Source organism: Aquarana catesbeiana, linkage group LG03, assembly GCF_042186555.1.
Source record: "Aquarana catesbeiana isolate 2022-GZ linkage group LG03, ASM4218655v1, whole genome shotgun sequence".
Lineage (NCBI taxonomy): Eukaryota > Metazoa > Chordata > Amphibia > Anura > Ranidae > Aquarana > Aquarana catesbeiana.
Window position 1 is genome coordinate 380,440,297 of NC_133326.1, and position 15,039 is coordinate 380,455,335.

At 46.4% G+C, this 15,039-nt stretch overlaps 1 long non-coding RNA gene across 1 annotated transcript in view; it reads right to left on the reverse strand.

Annotated features, from left to right (window-relative positions):
* Nucleotides 1–2,816: 2,816 nt before the first annotated feature.
* Nucleotides 2,817–15,039, reverse strand: part of LOC141132367 (uncharacterized) — a 58,605-nt gene continuing 46,382 nt past the window's right edge. Inside the window, exon 4 of the long non-coding RNA XR_012242889.1 lies at nucleotides 2,817–3,987. This is a non-coding gene — a long non-coding RNA (uncharacterized lncRNA). The remainder of the gene's footprint in view (nucleotides 3,988–15,039) is intronic.

Genomic DNA, 15,039 nt, shown 5'->3' on the forward strand with positions numbered 1-15,039 from the left:
TAATCCATGTCCTTAGTCTGTTTGTCTTCAGCAAACTGTTTGCGGGCTTTCTTGTACATTATCTTTAGAAGAGGCTTCCTTCTGGGACGACAGCCTTGCAGACTGATTTGATGCAGTGTGTGGTATATGGTCTGAGCACTGACAGGCTGACCCCCCCCCCCCAACACCTTTAACCTCGGCAGAAATGCTGGCAGCACTTTTACATCTTTTTCCCAAAGACAACCTCTAGATATGACGCTGAGCACGTGCACTCAACTTCTTTGGTCGACCATGGCGAGGCCTGTTCTGAGTGGAACCTGTCCTGTTAAACTGCTGTATGGTCTTAGAAATAATATAAATGCAGCGCTCGTGCTATTCAAAACAAAAAAGTGAATGTATTGCCGCTGCTGTAAGAAAAGTACTAATACTTGGATGATAGAAAACAAAGCCATACAGCGCTGGCAAAATAAAATAAATACTATAACCATAAATGTGATACTATATAGAAAGTGCACTGTGCAATGATCCTATAATCATGAATCCATACATTCTATGAATAAAGTGCTAAATATATAAGATATATATATAAAAATAAGTGCTGACAAAAGACAATTGCTATTGAAGTGAAAGTGATTGGTCCCGAATATATAAAAACAATAAAAATTATGTGCTAAAAAATGTGAATTAATAATACAATAACAGTGAATAGTCCCAGATAGGTGCCATAAGCTGAACTACTGTACAAGACTCTTGATAGCGGCCTCACTGGAAAATAGCATCTCTTCAACCTATGCTGACAGTCAGTCACCTGAAGTACTGCAGTTAGATGACTCTGATTCAAAGATTGATGACGCCCTGGAGGAGGGGCGAAACGCGTCGATGCAACATCCGGCTCACATTCAACCAGTGACGCTTCTTCCTGTTCCCGTCCAATACCCAAAAACAAATGTTTAAAATATTTCCATTATTTTCACCTGGTGATTTATACCATAACGTAGCAAAACCCACTCAATGCACTGTTTTTTTTGGAGGCGCAGTGATGTCACCCTAGGCTGCTTTCCTGATTTGGACAACAAACACCTCCCCCTCTCCTCATCTTGGTTACATCGAGGGGTGTTGCTTTGTAGTTCATAGCTGAGAAAGCTGATAACATTGTTTTGGATATTAGTTTTGTCCACAGGAAGTTACAGAAAGGACACATAATTGCTGACAGAATTTGTCTGTGCTTGCAGAAAATGTATGTAGCACTGTCCCATAGGGCTTGCTCTATGTTGACTTCTTAGGCCTCCTTCTGATTACCTGCAGCCAGTTGCCTGGGGTTTTCACTTATTTCCCTTACTCCTGCTTGCTTGTTACTCAATAAACAGTCCAGGGTATTTGTGGTTTTGATATTTATTGTGGAACTTGAATGGGAGAAGGGAATAGTGGGATACTCCAACTTGAACTATTAACAGTAGATATGGAGAACTCTCAATTGGCATTACTAGATTTGTGGAAGCAGACACACTACTTTAACCATACTGCCACATGTAGGGAAGAATTAAGTCTTCTTGCTCTCTCTAGCAGCAGACTGGAGGCAACCACTTTATCTTCAGGACACTCTATAGCGTCTCCTTGACTGACACCCATCCACTGACTCTTTTAGCTGAAGGGGTGGCCCTCACAGGACAGGCCCAAAAGACACAGATCTGTCCTCACTGTAGGCAGAATGAGATCCTTGCTGGTGTCCCCCTTCCAGTCAGCTCTGCAGGGCCTCTAGGTTCAGCTCCTCTCTGACTTCAGGCCCTTAGGTTGTCTACCCAAGGCCGCATGACAACTTCTATATGAGAGGGGCAGCCTCCCCCTCTCTCTGGGACCCCGCTCTCCAGCTGAAAGATCCCGAGCTCATGTGCCCGAGCTCGTGTGACATACAGACAAAATGAGCTGCACCTAAACTGACCTTACCAACAGAGCCTGCTCCCTGGTAGGCAGAGAGCACACTATGTTTGCCTGACAATCTTCCTGGTACACAGAAAGTCCAAAAACTATACTCTCTACTAGCACCTACCTAGGGTGCTACATCCACCCCTCACCAAAACAAGCCATGTCTTCACTGGCTTCAGGCATCCGCCCCTACAAAAATACCTGTACAAAAATCTACATGGAGTATCCCACAAACTTGGAAAGGAGTAACCGAGGAGGGCGCTACATGTATTAAAACTTAAAAATGAAAATGTGCTTACACCACATCTACAGACTACAACATATTACATTTTCATTCTTGGGTTTAGATATACTTTAATCCAGTCATGTGCTAGCAATGCCTTCACAAATGCAAGAAAATATCTGGTTGGATTTACATGTTGTCAGTTGTGACTTCCAGTTTTGGATACAGTCAGGAAGGGTTAGAACTACTGTTAGGTTTGCTCTCTGGGGCTCTATTAAAGAAATTATATCTTGTCCTACTAACAAAGATTTCACAAGACAGGAAGTGTGTACTTGCCCTGCACATGGGGGTACCTCTTTGCATGTATGCACTCACCAATGCCCGGGACCAGGCGGGGCTGCGTTATGTGAATTCAACATTAAGGAGGAACTCAAGCTTAGAAGGGAGCTGTACAGCTTGAGCAGCTGTATAACATGCAGATTCCTACTGTGAAGCACTCTGTCCCATTTTGCTGCACTCCTTGTCTTCCAAAATAGAGCATTTGCAGGGGGACACCGCTGAGCTTGTGTTCCGCTCCAACAGTCCAACTTTACTCTGCCACCTCACTCCCAGTGACCCCAGCTGTGGGGCACTGGCCACTAGGGAGGGAGTCAGAGCACTGACCCCCTCGCTACCAGAGGAGCCCTCACCCATGGTACAACTCTCCAATGCCTGGCAGCTATTACATTCTCACCAGTTCATGGTTACCTGTAGCAACTACACACTTCCCAACAACTTCCTTGCTGAGATAACCCTTCAAGATGGCCTTCCATTCCTTCATCTTCACCCCCGTATGTGCTTACAGGCTCCATGTACCTCCATGCACCCCTTTTGTAATAACTTCGGATCAGGCATGATAAAGTTGATCAGGCTTTACTAGAGATCTTATTCATACAGTCCAACAGTGCGGTACAGTTCCTTTCTAACTACCTAGATCACGGCTGCCAGGTGCATACCTTTCTCCTAGGTGAGAGTCCACATATGGAAGAGTCCTGGCTCAGGCAGACTTTCCTAGCATGCACTCCAGATATTGCTGGTGCATACATTCTCTGGCTTAGCCTCTCAACTCCTTCCCATGCAGGCCACAGCAGAAAGCCGTCTAGAGCCTTCCCCTTTTTATTGACAACAAAGGGTGCAGTCCAGAGCCTAGAATTGCTGGGAAAATGCTAAGCCTAGCTTAACTTTTTCCACCCGAACAGCCTGAAGAAACTAACTCCACACAACCAATTTGTAAGCACCTGCTCAACCACCTCCATGCTCTCCTCTGCAATGGTAAAACAGACAGAGATAAAAAAACAAATACACTCTAAGCTTCCCCTTTTCTACTAAAGAAAAATATTTTCTTTTATGTTTATGTTGCTTTTAACAGTTCACCTCACTTCCTATTTGGGAAAACCAAGAAAATCTGTTTTGGCTGGACACACAATTTAAAGCGGAAGTAAATCCATCCATAAAACAGTTTTTTATTTACGGCACGTGCCGGAAATGTGACACTCCCGTTGGTTGCGCTCTCAACCAAACTGTCAAACTATCCAATGGCTGGTGTCATAACTAATTACGTGTGCAGCATCATGGCAGTTGTAGATTAAAACAGAGACAAAGATGGCAGCTTCCTTGGCTGAAGACGATAGGGGGGTTTACTTACACTTTAAGTGATCAATGATTTGCTTTTGACTTTCATTTATACTTACCAACTTTGCGACGCTATCTAATGATATAATTAATATATCCAGGATGTCCCTTATATTCTGATAGCCATTACATGACTTCATTTTTGAGAGAGTATGGCTTGCTCTGCATGACATTTCTTTAAATGACCAGTTCTGTTTGGATAAAAAAAGAAAACATCACATTTGTATTAATTTCAGCACTTGATGACTTGAAAGCAAATGATAAGATCAGATACCTATATAACAGGGGTCAGCAACCAATAGATCGCGGCCAGGTGACTGGTAGATCGTGGTTTCGGCTTGCTGACCCGCCATCCCAGAGCTTCAGACAGAGTGTAATGCAGAGCGACTACTTGTACAGTTGAAGATGTAGTAGGGAGTAGGGATGGGCGAACTTTCGTTGTTCGGTCGTTCGGCAAACATTCGAACAAACAGGTCATTCGACCATTTTTTCGGCCCCCCGAACCAACCACAATGCATTGCGACGCTGAACAGTGCATTGCAGTGAAAGCTTCAGCCAATCAGAGCACAGAGCACTGTCAGAGTCATGATTGGACACTGTCATCATGGGTTTATCCCAGTGGATCTCAACTCCTGTCCTCAGGACCCACTAACAGGCCAGGTTTGCAAGATAACTGAAATACATCACAAGTGATATAATTTGCTGATTGATTGCAGTGATTGCAGTATTCTAGTCTGCATCACCCCAAGGTAATACTTAAAATCTGGCCTGTTAGTGGGTCCTGAGGACAGGAGTTGAGAACCACTGCTTTATCCAATCATGGTTCATTCCCGCCCCACAGTATAAAAGTATTCTTTCAATGGCAGCCATTTTCAGTATGATTTTGGCGTGGAAAGAGATAGAACAGGGCTCTGTTCAGTGCTATTAGTTAGTTAGTGTGCTATACTGTGCTATTTTGCTTCAATTGTCACTGCAGAATATTAGTTTAGTGTCAGTCTAGGGATAGTGTGAGTGTAGTGAGGAGGACCATCATTCAGCTTTGCATAGTGTGCAGCTAGAGTAGGGACAGCTCAGATAGTTTCACTGTAGTGTAGTGAGATCGTGTCATTCCTACATACATTACTGTAGAGTAGGAACAGCTCATATAGTTTCAGTGTAGTGTAGTGAGACCGTGTCAGTAATCTTTACCTTAGTGTATAGCTAGAGTAGGGACAGTTCGGATAGTGACAGTGTAGCGACGGTTGAACACCGTCTATTTGATTGTGTTGCTGCCAGTTTAACACCATTTACTTCTGTGTGCGTTACTGCCAGTTTAACGCCATATAGTTTTGTGTGCGTTACTGCCAGTTTAACCCAATATAGTTCTGTGTGCAACTGCCAGTTTAACGCCATAGTTTTGTGCGTTACTGCCAGTTTAACGCCATATAGTTCTGTGTGAATTACTGCCAGTTTAACGCCATATAGTTCTGTTTGCGTTACTGCCAGTTTAACGCCATATAGTTTTGTGCATTACTGCCAGTTTAACGCCATATAGTTTTGTGCGTTACTGCCAGTTTAACGCCATATAGTTCTGTGTGCGTTACTGACATCAATAAAGCCACCCTATTTCATCACATTCTGCAGCTGTTATCTCCCAGCCCACTCCCCAAAGCTCAGCTGTCTGGGCCTTTTTCAGCACATCTGCAGCATATCACACTGTTGCTATCTGCAAATTGTGTCTTAGTCACATCAAACTTGGCAAAAAAACACCAGCCATTTGGGTACCACCTGCTTAACAAGGCATTTAACGTTAAATCACTCAGCTTGTTGGCAAGAGCACCTAAAAGCCACACAAAAGAGGCACAAATCTGTCCCTCCTCTTCCTCCTTACCCACTTTAGTCTGCCCCTGCTTTACCGAGTCATTACCTCACAGCAGCCTCCACTGACAGGGATGATGGTATAGCACAGGGTGTCCCAGGTCCTAGCAGCACATCTGCCAGCAGCACACCACCAGCTGTAGACTGTAGCCAGCAAACTTCTCTGCCACATCTGCTGCAGGGGAAAAAAAAATACAGTCTCTGCCGCCCACATGCCCAGCGTCTAAATGCAATCTTGTCAAAGCTATTAGCTCTCCAAATTCTGCCTTTCAGCCTGGTGGATTCTGCCCCCTTCCGTGAATTCGCACAATGTGCTGTACCACAATGGCAGGTTCCCAGACGCTGCTACTTTTCACATAAGGCCGTTCTAGCTCTCTACCATCACGTGGAAGGGAATGTTCTGGCAGCTCTACCTCCTCCTCCTCCACCACCTCCATGCCCTCCTCTGCAGAATTGTCCTATGAACATCAGGTATCCCCTAAGGGCTATTCCATGAGTCAGGCTAAAAGGTGCCATGCAGTGCTTCAGCTGGTGTGTTTAGGGGACAGTAACCACACCGGAGCAGGGATTCTTGCAGCTCTGCAGAAACAGGCCCTGAGGTGGTTCACACCACGCCAGCTGGAGCCAGAAATGGTGGTGTGCGATAATGGCTCAAACCTCCTGTCCGCCCTTAGACAGGAAAAGTTGACACATGTGCCATGCCTGGCACATATCCTCAATTTGGTGGTGCAGTGTTTCCTAAATACGTACCCAAGGTTGCAAGATGTGCTAAAGCTGGCCAGAAGAGTCTGTAGCCACCGACACCCATCATTGCAATTTTTACAGCAAGGCCAATTCTTGCTTTCATCAAGATTACCTCTATAGGGTTTACGGTGGGAAGGCGCCACCGACACCCAAAGACCAATTTTCACGCACCAAGTTCTTCTATCCAAAGTCAAAGTGACACCAGTATGTATCCAAAAGATCTCTAATCTTGTTCCCAGTGCACTACATTGTGGCCTCATCATACACACTGGCTCCCCAGCTGTTGCTGAGCAAAATAAAAGGCAGCTTGCAGGGAAAATGTCATTTCTTTTGGCTTTATAAATGCAATTATTGCTGCAGCAGATTTTAGACATGGTACGGCTCTGCCACTTTACAGGTAGATTAAGGGGACCCCCCAGGCACTATATTGGAAGGAATTTATTATTTTTATGCTTTCACTATTAAAAATCAATAAATCACTGCTCATTTAAAAATGATGTTTTTCACAAACCTTTTTTTTTTGTTGATACATGTCCCCCAGGGCAGGACCCAGACCCCTATAACCATTGTATGCCCAATTACTTGCAAATAAGCCTTATAAGGGGCTCAGAACAGTAAGGGTTCGTTTACATTTGTAGTTTGTTTTTTCTTTAGCACATCAGCCCCAACTGTACCCCCTTTAGCTGCAGTGGCCCTGTCATGGTTGGTGGGTGTAGCATCTGCCAGGTATGACCCATTCAAGTGAATGAGGCCGCTCTTCAAATGTCCTGCAACCTTGTGCAGTACAGCAAACAAGGGGTTAAAAGAGAATTAGGAGTTTTGTTTTGTTTTTTAGAATCACTCACCTAGGTGGATGCAGCATTGGTCTGATGCTGCATCTGTCTACCGCCGGCTCTAAGACTGAGAACCAAGCGATCAAACACTGCCGATCGCTCAGTTCTCACAGCTCCCTGAGCAGAGAGCTGGTGACTGTCAGTCACCACTATCTGCTCTGCCCCCCACGCTCAATGGAGCACTGGGCTGTGGAGGGGGCAGAAGCGGCCGGCTCAGGCTCTCAACAGCTTGCCAGTCCAGGCATGTGGGTGGATCCCGACCATATGGTCGCCAGGTTTCCAGAGCCTGGACCAGCTCTGTGACATCAGCAGAGAGCATACTTCAGCCCGCTGTCTGTTGAAAACGGGTCACAGGAGTGCAGAATGAACTGCACTCCTCTGATCAGTAGGAGGTACAGCCAAACAAGCTTTAGCTGTATTTCTCCTTTGAAACAGGCAGCATTGTGTTGCTTTCTCACCCACTGCTTTAACCCCTTGGACAGAAGCATGCAGTTGCGGGGTGCTTGCAGAGTGGCCACATTTACTTGAATGGGTTGTGATTGGCAGGCGGTAGCACCCATCAAAAGCAACAGGTGGTTTAATTAAACAAGCCGGAGGTCGGTATCGGTCGATCAGCAGAGGATTATATTACGCCGAGTGGATGGATATCTGACGTGTCATGCTTCGAAACTGCGCACGCACGTGAAATGATGACAAACTACGCTAGGAGTTTATCATCCCTATGCTAGAGGGATTGCCTGGTACTTGGTGGACAGCAGGTTATTATTCCATGGTATATGAAGTGGCATGCTGTTTGTCTTCATCCTATGAAAGGCCCTGACCGGGTTAAGGTCGCAAGCCCTCTTATGCTTGCCGTCTGGTAAGCGCACATCTCATTTCTAGTTATCACAGTGGTGCGGTGAAGGATCAACTTTTTTATCTGCATTCCTGCCTTCAGACTGGGGCTTGTGCCTATGTCTTTTCACTATATCCATCTGGACTTTATTCAATGTGTTAGGACTGTTTATCAAACACCCTATGTTTTGATTTCAGGAACTATGTTATCCATTTAGATTGGGTTCTATTTATTTTATTTACACTGGGATATTTTCACAACTATACATTTATTCACAGCGCTGCTCATTTATATTTATTGGTTTAATTCCTGCTGCAGCATGTGTACACCTTTGGCTGCTGTTGGTGGTAAATCCACAACTCAACCACAGGGTTTTTACCACCCACCCAACTTTATGTGAGAACAAGCCCTAAGGGTGCTGCTGTCTAATGCAACTAAGGGCTCATTCACAAGTGCAGCAGGCACTGCTGCTCCTCTGAAAAGTGATTTGAGTGTGTTTGACAGGTGGTGAGGAGGAGATATGTTGCCTCCTCACCACATGATTTAAACCCATGATTGCCATGAAATGCACATGATTGCGACACAGTAGTACCACAATTAGAGGTTTAAATCAGATGTGAGGAGGCGACACTGCCCACTGATCTTTGACTTCTCCCATGTTGTTCATGTGAATCTCCACCTCTTAAAGGTTGCCTACACCTACTATATAACAACCGAGTTACACAAAGATTTACCTGTTAAGGTAGACCAGTGGGGGAAAAGAAAATAGTAAAAGGGAACAATAAACATAAACCATTGCTTAAAACAATAATTTTAAAAACAAACAAGCACAATACAGGTACATAGGTTAAAATGTAAAACACAAATCTTTAAAATGGAATTCTGGGCACAAAAACTTTTATTTAAATATATTCCCCAAGAGTGCCAAAGGATATACATTCACTTTGTATACACCAAATGCCTTGGCAAACCCGATTATCGCCCTGCAAAATAACAGTGACATTGTTACTGTGCTGTAACCTGTGCAGAGAGCAGAGCTGTGGGAGGGGCACAGCAGGCCCCACCCAATACAGTCTGCCTGCAGAAAACTACAGGAGGGGTTAGATACAAGACCAGTCACCCTGTACATGGACATAGCACAGCAGTGACCAGTCTTTATTACAGTTTCACACTAGATTACTGCACAGATCCACACCATGTATGCAGAGTGGAGGGAGTGCTCAGTAAATGTAAAGTAACCATAACATATAGTACTATGTATTAATGAATCTAAAAATCTATGTTTAAATCATAGATCTGATAAGCAATTACCAGCACTTGAAGAGAGACCCTTGGGTAGCAGCTCATGGCCCTTAACATGCTTCTGTCTGAGTTTGATGATGCATAAAAGATGCCAGGACCTCTCTTGCACTCACTCTCTTGGCAGTGGCTCCACCTGCTACCTTTTCACACCAAACTCCAATTTCTAGGGAAGAGGGTCGAGGAAAGTCCCTGAAAACTTCTATAGCAACAGACTGATGTGCAAAGAAAGCAGGTGTAGCCATGAAGGAGAGTGTGCGAGGTCATGCTGGTATCACTTTTTTCATCAACGAACCCAAACAGAAGGATAAATAAATAAATGTGATATTAAAACCTCAGTTGTGGAAGCACTTGCAGCAGCTGGTTTATTCATTTAATGAGCATGCATCACCTTTATCTTTTTTACCTTGCCTATATTTTAGTTTAAGCTGGTGCCATGACTACTGCCCCAGGTTTGCTGTTTTAAGGTGGCTCCTTTCTCTTGCAACATCTTATGGAGCCACCCTTGCACGTACTTGTGTCTCCCTACACTGTGTGCATCAATAGAAACACACTGCCCTGTAGCCTAGGATGACAGGGCACTCCTCTGCTCCTCCTTCCTCCTTGCTTACTCCAAGGTAACAGACTGGCTTGCGACTGCACTGTCCAATTGTAATGCTTTTCTGTGAAAACTTAAAGCGTTTGTTAGCCCAAAAAAAAAAAACCAGGTTCTGTTCCTTTAAAGCATGTTATACAGCACAGTGCTTGTGCTGTGTAATTTGGCTCCCTGTAACACCTGCAATACCTGTCTGATCCTGCCTGGCTATGCCCTCCCTCCTCTAAACTGACCACTATAATCAGGGCTGCAGAGCCCTGACACCGTGGTCTGTTTACTAGCCTTCCATCATCCGCAGCCCTGCTCTTCTGTGTCTGTGTCTCCTTTGTCCTCCTCCCCCCTCTCCTCTCTGCCTGTCTGCGTGTCAGCACCCGTCCCCATCCCGCTCCTGCTGCTCACATATTTCATATAAAATCATCCCATCCGTAATATACCAATAAATGTCCCTATGCCTGTGTTATGTAAAAAATATGCCTATCTGTATCCATATCACCTCCTCCCTCCTCTCCTCCCCGGCTGATGTTAGCGGGAGTGCTCGGCCCCGCCCACTGGATTTGCCTGTGAGCTGGAAAGTGAAGAGAGCCGAAGAGTCAGCTGAGTGGCAGGAGACGCGCTGCTGTAGATACAAATAAACATATTTTTTACATAACACAGGCACAGGGACATTTATTGGTATATTACAGCGTGGATGGGATGACTTTATATAAGTGGATTGACAACCACATTAAGGTTCAGGGAAGCAGCTGTGAGAAAGCAGGAGCAACAAGAATTAGAAGTTGTAAACTATAAGAGCTGGGATAAGAACTTTAAAAGTGTTAACATTTTTTATTTTATTGTCGTCAGTGTGTAAATTAAAATACGCTGAGGGTTTAATACTACTTTAGGCTAGGTTCACACTGCTGCAGTGCGAATTTAGCGCGATTTTGATCCGATTGCGTTGCAAATTTGCATTGCGAATTCTTTGTGTGTTCTTGCGATTCTACTGCAAATTTTGCAATCTATGGAGCTGAATTCGCATTGCACACGGATCAAACTCGGACAGGACCCTTTTTTTACGCAGGTTAAATTCGCAACGCATTCATGTGAACAGCACTCATGGAAAACAATGTTATTAAAATGACTTGCGAATTTGAGCGATCGCAGCGGCTCAAATTCGCAATAAAATTCGCAGCAGTGTGAACCTAGCCTAAAAGATCCCCTTCCATTTCTCCACAGACATAAAGATGTTGATTTACTAGAGGAGTAGCTTTGTTCATTTTTAATACCTAATCATGTGCAGATTAAATTACCGTAATAAACATACATTTGTAGTCAGAGTCTTCGAGTTTAGAAAGTGATACTCCTAAGCACCAAGGCCTGATGTGTGCCTTGGCCTGACTGGTCAGTATGCCTGAAAAGAGGGCATACCCTGAATGTAAGAAAAGTAATATGAGTAAGTATGAATATTGGGGGAAACGGGTGGGTGGGAACCCAGAGCGTCCACGAGCCCTGACCTGACAGAGGAGGAGGCTTAAATAGCCCTCTCAGACTCCTCCCACAAATGCAGGCTAGCCTCCGGCCAGCCTTTGTACTTGTAGTCAGAGTCTTCGAGTTTAGAAAGTGATACTCCTAAGCACCAAGGCCTGAGGTGTGCCTTGGCCTGACTGGTCAGTATGCCTGAAAAGAGGGCAAAAAGACACAAATTTAGGTGAAAAGGGAAGGTAACAATCCATCAAGTGGAGTAGTGCGTGCCCGGATGGCAATAGTATATAACTGATAAGTGTCCGTTATGACAGGAGAAACCCCCGACTCGGTGATGAGACAGAACCCCTTGTAGAAACCTGCGAAGCTACCCCGAACCCAACGAAACGTCCCATGAACGATTGGGCAGAGCCTGAATCCCGAGACGACCCAGATATGAGAATGAACTACTGTGAATGAGCGGATGCGTGGGGGAAGAGGAGTCATGGCTGTCCCGAGGAGCCCCTGCAAAATGATAGCCGAGAAGATCAAAACTTTGCCCAGACCCTGGGAAGTGCTCCGTGAAACCCTCCCCCCAAGCCCTGGCCTACCCATACTGGTATGGGAAAGAGCGAGGGTAAGCGCCAAAGGACAACTGGTAGGAGTTCAAAAGGTAAATACCTGAAGGATGTGATGGAGTAGGTGGTTGAGGCCCAAACCCTAAGGCAATAAGCACTGACAACGTGGAGAAACCATGCCAGACATCGAATGCTGGTCCCACCTGATTTGATCAGGTCGTGCTGCAGCCGAGTCTGAATCCTGAACCGAGGAAGGAGGGCCAGACTCCACACCAGGGAAATAAGTCTCATGGCCTGAAACAGTCATACCCCAAAGTGACTGAAAAACCCACCTACCTGACACCGGCTGGGGAACGGAAAAAATTACTGGACTGACGTCCCTGAGCAGTCTTCCAGGCCACATCCTAGACAAGATATCAGGCCCGAGTGTAGAATCCAGAATCATGACGACGTTTGCCCAAACCTACCACTTAAGGACCAACAAGGGGATGATGGCTGCCAATGCAGCCCAACCTGAGAACATGAACAAGAGAAATGACAGGCAACAATACATGAGAACAGCAATCCCCCTCTGAGCCTACCCAAGTATGAGAACATGAGCAGAAATGTCAAGACCACTGCGCGTGAATGAAGCTGATGATGGACCACCCCCCCCTCGTGTAAGTAGTGACTTAGCCCGAGTAACCTGCTGCGCAGAGACAGGAACTTGACTGAAAACTCAGGGCTGGTGTACCCACAGACCGTGGTGGGTAATCGTATAGGTGTGGTGAATGAACGTGCATCGTATGACGTATGTTATACGGGCGAGAAGATTGTGGTCAACAATCATTAACAAACGAAACCTCAGCCCGTATGGATCTGTAGACGTGACAGATCCTGACATGTGAGCCCTAGCTAACTGACCCAGGTACAAACATGAACAAAGATACAATGAGACATGACAAACAACGAAGATAAAACCAGCTACCGAAGTATGCCGTGACTTAACAACAACGCCCCTCTGAGAAACGCTGTGACAGGAATGCTGAGACTGAACACTGAGGTAGAAAGGCTATGCCAGAAATCTCGGGGCAGAAGCGCACTGACAGCAATGTCTAACAGAAAAACCCTATGACAGAAATGCTGAAACTGAAAGCTGAGGCAGGAACGTGAGAACCGAAACCCTGGGCAGAGCATAATGACAAATGCTGAGACTAAAAACCTGGTGCAGAAATGCAAATGACAGAAATCCTGGGGCAAAAACACTATGACAGAACACTGACAGAAATGCTGAGGCAGAAAAGCAAAGACAGAAATCCTGGGGCAGAAACGCAGAGGCAGAAATGCCATGTCCGAAATCCTGGGGCAGAAACGCAGAGGCAGAAATGCCATGTCCGAAATCCTGGGGCAGAAACGCAGAGGCAGAAATGCCATGCCCGAAATCCTGGGGCAGAAACGCAGAGGCAGAAATGCCATGCCCGAACTCCTGGGGCAGAAACGCAGAGGCAGAAATGCCATGTCCGAAATCCTGGGGCAGAAACGCAGAGGCAGAAATGCCATGCCCGAAATCCTGGGGCAGAAACGCAGAGGCAGAAATGCCATGCCCGAACTCCTGGGGCAGAAACGCAGAGGCAGAAATGCCATGACCGAAATCCTGGGGCAGAAACGCAGAGGCAGAAATGCCATGACAGAACTCCTGGGGCAGAAACGCAGAGGCAGAAATGCCATGACAGAACTCCTGGGGCAGAAACGCAGAGGCAGAAATGCCATGACCGAAATCCTGAGGCAGAAACGCTATGACAGAACGCTAAAGCAGAAATGTAATAACAGAAAACCTGGGGCAGAAGCACCAAGACAAAAAAGCTGAGACTGAACGCCAAGCCAGAAATGCTGGGGCAGAATGCCGCTGTGATAGAAATCCTGGGCAGAAACGCTATGACTGAAATCTTGGGCAGCCATGCTGTGACCGAAAACCTGGGGCAGAAACGCCTTGACAGAAATGCTGAGACTGTGCGCTGAGACAGATATGCGAGGGCCGAACGCTATGACAGATATGCAGGGGCCGAACGCTATGACAGAAATGCAGGGGCCGAACGCTATGACAGAAATGCAGGGGCCGAACGCTATGACAGAAATGCAGGGGCCGAACGCTATGACAGAAATGCAGGGGCCGAACGCTAAGACAGAAATCCTGGGGCCGAACGCTAAGACAGAAATCCTGGGGCCGAACGCTAAGACAGAAATCCTGGGGCCGAACGCTAAGACAGAAATCCTGGGGCCGAACGCTAAGACAGAAATCCTGGGGCCGAACGCTAAGACAGAAATCCTGGGGCCGAACGCTAAGACAGAAATCCTGGGGCCGAACGCCAAGACAGAAATCCTGGGGCCGAACGCCAAGACAGAAATCCTGGGGCCGAACGCCAAGACAGAAATCCTGGGGCCGAACGCCAAGACAGAAATCCTGGGGCCGAACGCTAAGACAGAAATCCTGGGGCCGAACGCTAAGACAGAAATCCTGGGGCCGAACGCTAAGACAGAAATTCTGGGGCCGAACGCTAAGACAGAAATTCTGGGGCCGAACGCTAAGACAGAAATTCTGGGGCCGAACGCTAAGACAGAAATCCTGGGGCCGAACGCTAAGACAGAAATCCTGGGGCCGAACGCTAAGACAGAAATCCTGGGCCGAACGCTAAGACAGAAATCCTGGGGCCGAACGCTAAGACAGAAATCCTGGGCCGAACGCTAAGACAGAAATCCTGGGGCCGAACGCTAAGACAGAAATCCTGGGGCCGAACGCTAAGACAGAAATCCTGGGGCAGAAACGCTAAGACAAACGCCGATACCGAAATGCCGGGGTAGCGCGCTAATGATGGAAATGCCGGGGCAGAATACTATGACAGGAATGCTAGGGCCAAACGCTGAGACAGAAATGCTGGACGTTGCAACAGAAATGCTGAGGTATAAATGCTGACAGAAATGCCGGCTGAACATGACAGAAATGCTGGGGCAGAAACGCCATGACAGAAATGCAGGGCTGAACGTGACGACAGACATGCTGGGGCAGAACACCTTGACAGAAATGC